General features: G+C 29.3%; 1 protein-coding gene and 2 long non-coding RNA genes across 4 annotated transcripts in view; 2 read left to right on the plus strand and 1 right to left on the minus strand.

Annotated features, from left to right (window-relative positions):
- The first annotated feature begins 263 nt into the window (after positions 1-263).
- Positions 264-4,117, plus strand: LOC146997189 (uncharacterized). Of its 2 annotated transcripts, XR_015041189.1 has the most exons (3): positions 284-522; positions 2,805-2,858; positions 3,895-4,117. It is a non-coding gene; the product is annotated as an uncharacterized LOC146997189 (long non-coding RNA). The 2 variants fall into 2 exon arrangements; XR_015041188.1 differs by having other exon boundaries at positions 264-522; positions 2,805-4,117.
- LOC146997190 (uncharacterized) lies at positions 3,972-8,752 on the minus strand. The gene is made up of 2 exons (XR_015041190.1): positions 8,375-8,752; positions 3,972-6,139 (listed from the first exon to the last, which is right to left on the minus strand). It is a non-coding gene; the product is annotated as an uncharacterized LOC146997190 (long non-coding RNA).
- Positions 8,753-8,786: 34 nt separating this feature from the next.
- The window catches only part of LOC118182732 (ubiquitin carboxyl-terminal hydrolase 8-like), a 147,176-nt gene continuing 143,037 nt past the window's right edge, over positions 8,787-12,925 (plus strand). Inside the window, exon 1 of the mRNA XM_085816942.1 lies at positions 8,787-9,162. The gene's annotated coding sequence lies outside the window, so the exon portion shown is untranslated. The remainder of the gene's footprint in view (positions 9,163-12,925) is intronic.

Consider the following 12,925-nt stretch of genomic DNA (forward strand, 5'->3'; position numbering starts at 1 on the left):
TTTAGAAGAGCTCTTTCTCGTCCATATTTTAGAGTAAATTCGAAAGGAACTAAAGTCTCTCTTCCTTTTGTGTTTGAGTATCTCAGTTTGATCAATATTTTCGCTTTAGCATTTAGGGGCGAATTCAAGTGCAACGCTCTGATAAATTGCAAATGTTAGCTCGCAAGAGGCGTTCCTGCTATCGCCTGCTAAAGTCGAATTCAAGTGCAACGCTTTACCGCTCTGGTAACTGATGACGTCAAAATTGCAATGGGGAGCTGGTTTGCTCTCGTGCCAGGAGAGCTTGTCCGATAAACTACATCAATATCCAATGATACTGCGTGTCGATGTTAAAAAAAACATCATTCCCATGATTTCTCTGAGCTTATGGTCAAGTGTTTACTGCGTTGTAGTGTGGTGTAACGAAGTGTTCCAGCCCTGAAAACGAAAGAAATATACAGACATGTGTATTTATTTTAATGTGTACAACTTTATTTACTTTATCCTATAGAAAATTCCCTCCAAAGTAAACTACAGCAACAGGTGTGTGTAAAATATATTTTACTTTTCATACAAAAATCCTTGCTTTTTCAAATATAAACCACATTTTTTTCCCATTTTCAAATTACAGCATTTGGTTTTAATACTTCTAATAGTAAGTTTAATTTAAAATTCAAATTTGTGTTATATTTTCATTGTTTAATGCAGATGCATGATTCTTCAGTGACAGTAGGCATGTTTACCATATGAAAATTAACTAGTTCTTGAATTATATAGTAATTAATAAGCCCATCTATCTACAAGCAGATAAGCCTGCTGAACATCGCTATCCCAGTCTCTCTTTAAATCCAGGTGAAAAAGCTGGCTGCATGAGTGTTTTCTTCATTTTTTTCAATGTATAACATGAATACTAAGTTTTCCTTAGTCTTCCACGCAGGCATTCCTTCCCTTAGACATTCATTATGTGATGAAACAGTTAAGAGCAATTTTTAGATTTATATTGTACATCGTTGGGAAAATATAAAAATGAAATTAAAGGTATTTCAATATAATACAATAAATAAAAAATTATATGAAACCCTGATAATTCTAATGTGATATTAATGTAATACATACATCCAGAGTAAAGGTTAATTTATAAATTATGCTTTGTGTTCTGCTCATTATATTGTGCATTTACAGTACACTTTCTGCTTCTTAAGTGAAAGTTTGGACCCATTCTCATTTGATATCAGTTATGTTCAGATTTATTTATTTCATAAAATTTCAAAAAACAATTTTTGGCTATTAAAAGCTACAAGTGCAGAAACAAAAGCTTAATTTCTTTACTGTAACTGTGTCATGCTTCTCTGCTGATAATGAAAGTCGTCTTTTAATAAGATTTCTTTCATTGCATATATTAATTATATCTTTTACCATACTGGTTGCCATCTTTCATTGTGCATTCTTCAATAGTTTTTGGTACTTAACGTATTAACACAAACACCTGGATCAGTTTGGTGGTCTTTATAAATGAAAAGAGAAATCAATGAAAGAGTTTATCAGGAGAAGTACGTTGTTTTTGCAGCTTGCTTTTAGCATAACCAAACTATCAATATTTATCTAAGTTGGCAAAATGTTATCAACATATCAAAGGAAAAAACATTTAACAAATTTTAAAATACTAATTTGAATTATTAAATAAAAATTATATGATAGTTTTTAAAAAATACATTTTCCACAAATTTTTTGTCTAATTTTTTAGCACTTGTGCCAAGTGATCTGTTTTCACTTAAAAAAAAAAAATCAGAGAATTACATAAACTTGATACTGCATGCCTTGTCTATGTACCAAATTCATCTCGTAGTTGTTTCCATTAGAAATTTTTGTACTAAAATGTTCTATTCCTGCAGAACTTTTAACACAGCTTCGTCTTTTAATGGTAAGCTCCACAAGCAGTATTTTAAATCTGAAATTAATCTAAAACAACTATTCGTATCTAAAATCCATTGGAACTTGAAATACGACATAAGAAACACATATGAAAATGGTGACATTGCTTGAATGAAAAATTGTCATGAGCATGTTACCTGAAAAATTTTGATACATAATCGTTGTCAGAGTTTGGCACATTTTTGAAAATTTGGTAACTTTTATTAAGCTGGTTTCAATAATATGCAAATATCTTTTATTCTTATGATTGCTTCATTGTATACTTTTTCCCTTTCCCTAGAGTGCAGTACAATACCACAAGTTTTCCAGCCAAATGTAGTATGCATTTCAAGTTTCTATACATTTATATAAATTTTAAGAGATTAAAATCTTGACAAAAACTGCATTAAGTTTTCAACTCTTGTTTTATTTTTCATTAAAAATTTGCTACCATTATGTATAATTCATTTTTTTAATGTAAATGTTTTTAAGTATTTGTAGGATAAAGGCAAATTACACTTATTCATTCTTTCTTTGATATAATACATGTAGCTCTTTACCTGAAATTAATGTTTGTCAAATTGTTGTGCATAAATTAGAAGTATGCATGGTTCTCTTAAGTCAGTTATGTTTCAGGAACTATCTTTAATGAATTGTATAGAAAATTGTGGACGAGGTGTTAGGTGTACAGGAACGTGGTATATTATAAACATGTATAGTATCTCATAGTATATAAACTCATAACTTTGATTATGCAGTATGCTTTGTATATTATTTCTGAAAGCATGTATATTTCAATCAAGATTGTTGAGTAAACTTTTCTTGCTTTATGCTATCTCTGAAAGCATGTATATTTCAGTCAAGATTGTTGAGTAAATTGTGCTTATTTTATGCTTTTTTCTTTTTTACATTAGAAAATTCCACACCTTTATCACGAGGAAATCTGCAATGGCATTTAGGAATGACAAGTTTGTATCTATTACATAAAATCTAATGTTTTCTGCATTCTTCTTTTCCTTTTCCCCCCCAACAGAAAAACTTTAATGGTATAAATCAGCGGTTTTCAACCTTTTGACTGTAGTGTACCATCTAAGCAAAAACTGAAAAACATTAAGACTACCACTAATTTTACAATGATTATTTTTCAATTCCTCAATAGAAATATTAAAAACATATATATATATATATATAGCCATTTGCACACTCTTTGTATTAAATATGTACACATAAAGAACTATTAGATTAAAAACTGATGATTACTTAATTATCAAAATTAAATTTAATTACATTAATTATTCACTTGATTATCAAAATTTCAGTTATAATACTTTAATATTTAATTTCTTTATGTCTGCTCTTATTTCATTTGATGGTAAATTAGGATCCAATTTTTATTTTGATGAGTATTTATATTTCAAATTTAACATGGAAAAAATCATTTTTCACACAAACAGGTTGTGCGAAAAGACAATACAAATTTGATAGCTTTATTTGAAATGCCTTTAAATTCTTTTTTTCGGTTCAGCCAAAAGTTAACAAGTGTGTCATTTTCCAAATCTTCAAGTCAATTTCGATCAAAGGAAATTTCTATTAACTATTCTTTTCTTTATGAGATTTTTGAATTTCATAGTTAAAAATATTTTGTTTGCATACCACTGGCTGAGAACCGCTGGTATAAATTAATTATAACAGATGTAAATTAATATTTCTCATACAAAAGAGTTATTTCAATTCTTTATTGCGAACATTATATACAGAGTATGTCTTTTATTAACAACAGGATTTTAAGAATTTAAAATAATAATCATTAAATCCTCTTGATCTATAAACAGTCTTAAAAATTATAAAGGGAAAAAAATTGAAATTTAAAGAAATCAGTATTATGAATTGTTCCTTTTTAGAGAAGTTTCATTGTTTAATTAATTATAAAAAGTGTTTTACATTATGAAATATAAAAATTAAGAATATTTGAATTTGAATGAATATTTTAAAATTTTCCCTCAGATAAAAGCTCAACTATTCGAAGCAGGAGAGCGAAGAGAAAAAAGGAAGAGAGATGATATTACAGCTGCAGAAAAGGAAATAATTAAAACGCAGAAGAATATATTAATGTACTGTGTGAAATATGTGACTTGTATAAGCAATCAGTTGCAAATCAGTCTGCTGTCATAGAAAATCAAAATATAATTATTAATTTATTAAAAAAATAAATCATGCATTTCAAATATTACAGTGTTTTCATTCTTGTATGTATTTCTGCAGTGTGGGATTCATATTTTAATTGTAAAATTTACTACTTTCTTAATTTTATAAAATTTTGTGGTCATAAAAATTATTTAAAAGAAATTCACAGATCCATTATATGACATAAACATTATAATAATTCTAATACCACTATTATAAGTCTCGTGAAAATATTTATGCATTTTACACAGCAATTATCTTTTTCCTGGAGGAAAATGGGAATAAGACCTGTAAGAATCTTTAGTCAATGTATTACAAATTTTAATTTTCAGATATAACACAAAATGAATTAAATTGTTTTTCAATTATGTTAGTAAGTTATATGAATGAGATGTGGTATTAAAAATTTCATTTCTTTTTATCATTGAAGAAATAACATTCGATATCCTACAGCACCATAACAATGGCAGATAAAATTGACATTCTAATTTCGAAGTTCTAAAAATACAGAGATGACAACTATTAAAGTATGGCTAATGTCTAGTTTACAATAACAATGTTGAGTCGCGTACTAAAAATTAAGCGAATCAAACTGTATTTATTTTCCCCCTTCTCTTTTTTTGGCTGAAAAACAACTTATTATACACTCATGATTTTACTTAAATGTATTTCTTTTAATGGCAAACCCACTGAGGTAAGTATGCAGTAAGTTATTATAGTGAATGCGTAATGATGATATAAATCTAAATTCAGCAAACAATCTTTCCCTTACTTTAATGTTTTAAAATCTAGAATTAAAAGAAAAATGTATGTTCTTTAAATAATACAAGAGGATATGGAGGCATAAATCATAGGCTGTTTATTCTTTACATATTATGCTAATCAGGAATTGGAGCAAAACCCTGCTTAATCGAAGAATACGCTCACAGGAATGGTGGAGGAAAATTGAACTGTCCAATATTTGTTTTGCCCACCCCCAAGAAGACATAAACAGTATAGAGTGAAATAATTGTTTTTAGGAAATACATTTAAATATCTTTGACAGAATATGTCAGTTTTAATTTATACTATAATAAATAAGCATGAAGTTCTTATGCTATTAAATGTGTATTGTCACATGGAAATTTTCTATCTTGTCCCACGGAAGGGGACGAAAGGGAAACATTTGACTTTTTGGAAGAAACTGAATTTTGGTGCAGTAAATCTTATTGCTGAGTTTAAGATAAATTAAGTGCAATGCTAATTTATAGTGACTTACTATTGTAAATCATGACTGGCATACCCAACACTAAAATATATATATATATCAAGCCTATTAAGTTATTTCTGGTAGTCAAGAGTTTTTAAACATAAATGATGGAAACAAGAAATTCAGAGGGAAGAACAATAATGATAAAAGTCAGTATGCATTTGAAACCAGGACTAATAAAATTATTTAGGATTATTATTATAAATTAAAATCATTTAGGGTTGTGCATTTAGTTACAGGTTTAAATATAAACCATGGCTTGTGGGTCCCCAAGAATATATTATGAAAGTAATTTTTTCATAATATATTCTTTATTATCCATGAAGGGGGTTTCACCTTTGCCAGAGGTTCATTGTTGCCCACTTTGGGTTTTTATTATCGAGTTTCAAAATTTAAAGATAATTCATTGTGCAATGCAATTTCAACATGCACTGACTGAAAACTTTCTGAAGGTACCAACTCATCATCTTCAAACACATCAATCTCAGGATTTTCAACACAATACCTTAAGCATATATTATGTAAAATGGCCATTTTACATATTTTGCTTTGTGAATACAATAGTGTTCCACCAGTATCGTGCAGTACCCTAAATCTTGATTTGATCTCTATAGCTGCACGAACTTTTCTGTGCTTCTCATTATAGAGATATTCCCATGATAAAATGGGAATATAATCCACTATCTCCCAAAGATATGCACGATGTGACAAAATACTATCTAGATTTTGTTTCAGTCCACTCCATATAAATGCATCATGAGTATTGCCTGGCCATTGTCCTATAGCATAGAGAACCCTCAGACCAGCATTCCATACCTAGAAAAACATAAATCCTAAGTCAAAAGAAAGTTTCATCTGAAATTTTAATATACAGATTTTTAACATTAAATATAGTTGATATATTAATAAATCAGTCTTTTTAAGGAGTTTACTTTCCATTTTTAACAAAAATATGTCACTGTTTTTTCATTATTAAAAAATATGCAATAAAACGTTAAAACACACACACACACACAAAAAAAAAAAAAAAAAAAAAAAAAATTACAGCTACCCTTTTTTTTATTAAATTGTAGTAATTATAGTAAATAGGTGATTCTAAAATTTATTTAATATTTTGTAATATTTAATATCTATACTTCACTATAATTATAGTATAGATAGCTTTTTGTTATTATTATTTGAATAATAATGAAACATTCTTGCAGTAATTTGAAATGACTATAATATTATACTTATTATCATATATTTCTTACCTTTTCACCATTAATGGAAAATTTATTTTTCCGGTTAATGAAGACAAAACAAAAATTAATATCACCACACTCACAACATCTGCGGTTTCATTTGTATGTAACCCAAAATAATTCTTGGTAAGCTAGGTAGAATCACATTTGTGATTGCACTCCAGTTCTTTTACAGCTGGTCGAAAGAATTAACATCTACTGTATGTGGAAATAGCGAACAAAACAGTAAGAAATTGGAACAATTACCTGTGGACAACTTGTATTCATAGCATTCTAAAATGAGCTTTTGGTAAAATTTGACCGCAAATAAAACAATAGTAATGAACGAATGTTTTTTCACGAAGTGGGTCCAGTACTTTCACGGCAGGGTTATTTCATGTATTCTGCAGAGAGACTGTTGTATGGTTTGTTGTAACTGCTGTATACAAATGTCTGGCTCAGAATTCCACAGCAGTAATTAGCACAACTTTCATGGTTGATGGTATAATATGGAGGTACCAAAAATTAGTATTATCACAGTAACTGCAAGATGGCTTATATTTCTAAAACTCGGTTAACACATTTCATGCAGAAAGAAAATATTATCCAGTTTCATACTTAAATCAAGGTCACTGAAATGTGGTAAAAGCAATCTGCTTAAGAAAACAGATGCCTCTGTAGAGGACTTTCTATGGAAAACTGGCTTTCATTACCATTATACATGGGCAAAACCAATGTCATGTAATATAATAATCTATTAGTACAGTAAATACATTTAATTTCTTTGTATTTATTTATGTCATGCTGCTTTTCGTGTAATTTTGTATGATAACCTTATAAGTTTATTTAATTCTGATCATGGTCTACGGAAGTAAGGTAAGTCACCTGTTATCGAGAATATCAAGTTATTAATAGTTATGTGAAAGTCTGCAATAACTTTTCATATCATAAGAGATTTATGAATGTGTATATAACTTACATGTGTAGTTATTATGCAAGATCTATAGAAAGTATCCAAAATTACCATGACATTAATCACACTGTACGAACAGGCAAGACATTATACATTAGGAGAAAATTAACTAATATTTTGGGGGATGAAATACTATTTTACACATGGGAACTGTTTAAACAGCTGAGAAAAATTCATGGTTTTTCCCCCTACAGTTACAGAATATATATATATATTGTTTCATAAGAATAAAAAGTAAAGTTAAATTTAAATAATTCTCATGTGCCATTGCTGCAAAGAATGAAATTTGAATTTAACAAATACTCTCTATTCATATAATGTTAATTTAAATTATGAAATTTTAATTGCATACATATCAAAGATTAATTATTGCTGCAAACTAATTTACTATGTCACTGAAATTCTGAGAGCATATGTAAATTAAATGCACGTATCTAAAACCATGAAAAAATATATAATATTCCAAAAAACTAATCCCAAATATATACATATATATATATATCTCAAAGACAGGCATATGCATAATTTCTGTTAGAAAAACAATTTCTCCGAGATTACGTTTTAGAGTAATTAAAACAATAAATTAATGGTGATATTATTACTGCATTCCAAAATTCGCAGTAATTAACGATTTCGATCATTACTACGAAAAAAAACGGGATGAAGAAGAAAGAATCCTGATACAATAACATTAAAAATTTGTGTGTTTACGTATAAAAATATATAATATTCTCAAATAGGTCATTTAAGCATAAAAATATATAATATTCTCAAATAGGTCATTTAAGCATAGTCTTTGATTCGGAAACATTTCCAGAAGTATTTCAGTTTCCATAATCTGAAGTAAAAACAAACCTGCTTTTGCAGAGAATATCCATTGGCAGTTGCCTTCAGAAAAGGTTTCAATTCATTGAAGCAAACCGATTTAATCTGAATCAACTGATGAATTCACGCTCCACCATTTCAAAAGCATTACGACTGTCTCTTAAATGCCAAGGGATTCGATCAGCATTTCTCCGATTTCTTAAACGTGAGCAAAATCACTTCAGCCATCTTGTTTACAGTCGCTGTTAAGAGTTTGCGGCAGGTCAGGAGTAGCCGCAAAATTCCTCTATGGTAGTGACGTATTTTCAGTAGGCGTGTCCCAAAAGCGTTGCACTTGAATTCGGTTTTGCAATGCAAGTGCGATTACCATGACAAGCGTTGCACTTGAATTCGCCCCTTAAGAGGCCTGGCAGATTTTAGTATAAACTTCTACTTTTATTTTCAGTAGGTTAATGTTTCGACAGATGAAACTGCTTGCGGAGTGCAGGTGTAATGTTTAATGATTTTTTTAAATGGTTCCAGTTTAATAAGTAATGCTTTAATGTAATTGCTGTGTGAAGTCAGTGTCCGAATTTTACTTCCGTACTTTCCTTTGAAACTGCAGCTGATCTGAATAAATTTTACTATGTCCTCTAGATATGACGTTTTTATTTCCGAAATCTCTACAAACTTTTGTGTTTAAATGAAATTAGGATAAAAAATATTGTTTGATCATTATATTGAAATGTGATGGTATTTCTGATACTTCGTACGAACTGTTTCAAGTTTTCTTAACGAACTGTCTTACTTTTTTTTTAAGCGAAATAATTTTTTGGACAGTAAGTTTGTTTACATTTTAAAGATTGTTTATCTGTGAACTGTTTTCTCAAAAACTAACACTTGTTTGTTATTTTAACAACATGTGACAAATTGCATGCATTCTTGATTTCATGAATTATTCCATTTTGTATGTTAATTTAAAATTGTAAAGGATAGTCATTTGTGTTCTTAATCTCTATTATTTCCTTTAATTAACGGTAAAAAAATCTTGCGAAAAGACAATTATACACTAGTTACACTGATTAAAAAAAATATGTATGAGAAAAATTAATAGCAGCGAATACTGCATTTGTGTAATTTCAATAACATAAATGTGTATTTTCCTAACGAGTGGATTTTATATTAAATTTCTAATTTCTTGCAGTTATTTATTATTAAACTGTTAGCATGCAGTTAAGTCTTTGAATTTATGGTGCTTTTCTGGAGAAATAATAATTTGTAATATTGAAAAATGCAAGCAATATATGTTGCATATTTTATAAACTGGAGTTAAAAAAGCTCTAACATAGATGTAAAAATCCAGATTTACAAAAGAACACACATTGTTTCTTAAATGTTGCTGGAGAATATTCTGCGGTTAAGGTGAATTAATATATTAGTTTGTGAAATGCTTAGTTCTGGACAACTTTGTTTATTTCTCCTACCATCATATTTTTATTACATTTTCAGAGTGCAGAAAAGAAATAAAATAACGTAATAATATTAAAAAACCTTTTTATTCATTAGAAGAATGCTTATATTAATCAAAAAGACAAATTATTTTAAGTAAAAGGTAATGTATGAGCAACTGACAACATTAAGTAATCATACTGCTAATATAAATGTAAATTTTTTCAAGTTTTCAAATTATTTCTGTATTATTATCACCAGTATCATTAATAACACATAATATTACATCAATATTTATCATTTAGTACTAATGTGCTTTATTCTCAAAACATTTACTGATTTTTTCAGGTTTTCAAATTATTTCTGTATTATTATCATCAGTATCATTAATAACACATAATATTACATCAATATTTATCATTTAGTACTAACGTGCTTTATTCTTAAAACATTTACTACTTCTTTTCTACCAGTACTTATCAATAATATTTCAATATTTTTTTTAATACAGTGTTCTTTTTCGTTGTATTCTGTGTTAAAAAATATAAGGTATATAAAATATGCAAAAAATAATTTAAAGCATTTAACAGTTATGAAAGAGGGGAAGTGACTGATGCATTTGTCTCTATTGGCTCAGTGATGAGCTAATTTAAATATGTAGTAGATACATTTCATAATAATTTGTTCAGCTCTAATATATGAATCAGTATGAAGTGGGATAATTTTTTTAGTCTTCCATGACAGATAATGACAATATCTAAGCCTAATGTCTAAATTAATACCATGTACTAGATGTATATTTTAAATTTAGTATTGCTGAAGAATCGCATAGATCAGTGTCGCTGATACTCTGCATATTAGCATTTTATTTAAAGAGGAATAAAATCATGAATATTTATAAAATTAACTATAGTTTTAAGAATTATAACTGTAAAAAATTATAAACCAATATTGATTCAATAAAAAATATAGGTAAAAGTATAGTTTAAGGTACCTCTTGGCGAAACTTGGCAATTTTTGGCGGTACATGGATACCGTTTTTGTGCAATTCTTTGAACTACAAAAAAAAAAAAAAAAACCCGAATTGCACAAAAATGGCATTGCGCACTCCTTTGACTTTATCCATGTACATGTCAACCTATTTTCACTTTAAAAAAAATCCCAGAATTACACAAACTTGCATTGCGCACTCCCTTTACTTTGTCCATGTACACATCGATATATTTTCACTTAAAAAGTCAAAGGAGCACCAAAGTGTACAATATAGGTAAACAAAAAATACATAATCTCAATAAAATAATTTTAAACCAAACAATAAAATAACATAAAAAAGGAAAAACATGTTATACATTTAAGCACCACCAAAACCAAATATTCACTTACCATGGTTTTCGAGTTCGCTTCGTACACCCAGAGCCACGTAAAAATCAAAATATCAATCATACTCAAATGACTTTTTTCAAACCAGGTACTCTTTCTGATTGAACACTTCACATAGCGACCATCTGAGCCTTTCTTCCTACAAACCCATTCAAATCCATCTAAACGGTTTTAACACACACCACAAAAATGCTTACAAAACATCCCATGATTCAAAATTTCCCAGAATCATGCACCCGATTACCTCACAATAGGGTTTCCATAGCATTCAACTACTCAGGCGACCGTAAATGAAACAACAACTTGGCGATAAATCAAACAACTTTGCCATAATACAAGGGGTACCTTAAAGTCTACTCTACCCAAAATATACAGTTTGCTTCTAAGAAAAATTTAGAAAATCCATTTCATTTTGTCATTAATTTTCTGAAATTCTACTAGTCAGTTTTGTTTTAAAATATGGAACGCAGGTGTTATCAATAAGCTGAAAATTTACTGAAACTTTTATACAGTCAAAAGTCGTTAATTCGGACACCCATAATCCAGAATGATCTATGATCCGGACTTCAAAGCTACAAACTTACTGCGCATGCGTGGCGTTGACGCATGTGCAGAAGACCTTTACGGCTGCGAATATGTGTGTGCGCGTGCGCAAAATACGTTTACGAATGCGCATTTAATATATAACGGACGGTATAAGCTAAGCTAAAATTATCTAATTCAGTTAATGTTGCAGATTGCGTTGTTCCTTAATCTTCGAATTGGATTCAGCTTATTATTTTTTGCAGACTGTTAGAGCAATTTTATAAAAGTAAGCTTGAACTTTCGATTATGTCAAATAGAATTTCTGATATATATTTACTAATTTGTAAAGGATCTACAAAGCCAAAGTATGTTTCGAAGTCCATTAAACAAAAAGTGGAATTGCTGCAAAAAATGGGTAAAGGCATATCCTTTGTTTATCTTTAACGCCGCGGCGCGATATGAATTGGAAGTTGATCTGTCAGCACTATCCTTATCTTCAGGGCAGATGTTTTTATTTTATTTGGCTTATAATTCCTTACAAAATGTAATATTTCATCTCGATGTACTCCGTCTTTGATATGATTTAAATCAAATTCCTCGTCATTATAATTCGCTTCCGATAGCGAAGAAAGTGACAGAGGTTATTGAAAACAAAAAAATTGTGATTGACAAATTAGTCGGTTTTCTCAACACAGCAATTATAGGACATGAACAGCGGAACTGTGTAACTGAACAAGAAATTATGTCTGTTTATAGACTTAAAGAGAATGGGCTGATCTTTAGAATATGGTAACTGGTAGTTTGGCGACATTTTGGAGGCGATAAAGGTTACTACCTGGGACTTTGGTAATAATGTGAGCAGTACTCAGTTCCGATTACGCATTATTTTGTGTGAGGGAAATGAGAGATCATGGGATATGTCATGTGATATTAATGGACGAATTACGGTTTTTTAATCGAAAAAGGGGGGAAATCGGGAAAAAATCTGGAAATTTTGTATTTGGCTTTATTCTGTGTTGTGTAAAACAGTGTTCATTAATTTTTGGATCCCATGGCCCTAACTAAAGTGAATTCGAAATGGGTATTTAGTGGGATTGAAAGGGTTAGTAATAAGTGTTTCTTTAAGGTTGTGCGAGATAGAAGTAAAGATGTTTTATTAAGTTATTTATTTTACTTGGTACCTTGGTGTGAACTATAAGTATGATTTTAAAGATCCTGAAAGAGAAATAAGAAAAGTTTATCGAACAC

Source organism: Stegodyphus dumicola, chromosome 5 (assembly GCF_044657685.1).
Source record: "Stegodyphus dumicola isolate Sdum_Otavi_A_Nest chromosome 5, ASM4465768v1".
NCBI classification, from domain to species: domain Eukaryota; kingdom Metazoa; phylum Arthropoda; class Arachnida; order Araneae; family Eresidae; genus Stegodyphus; species Stegodyphus dumicola.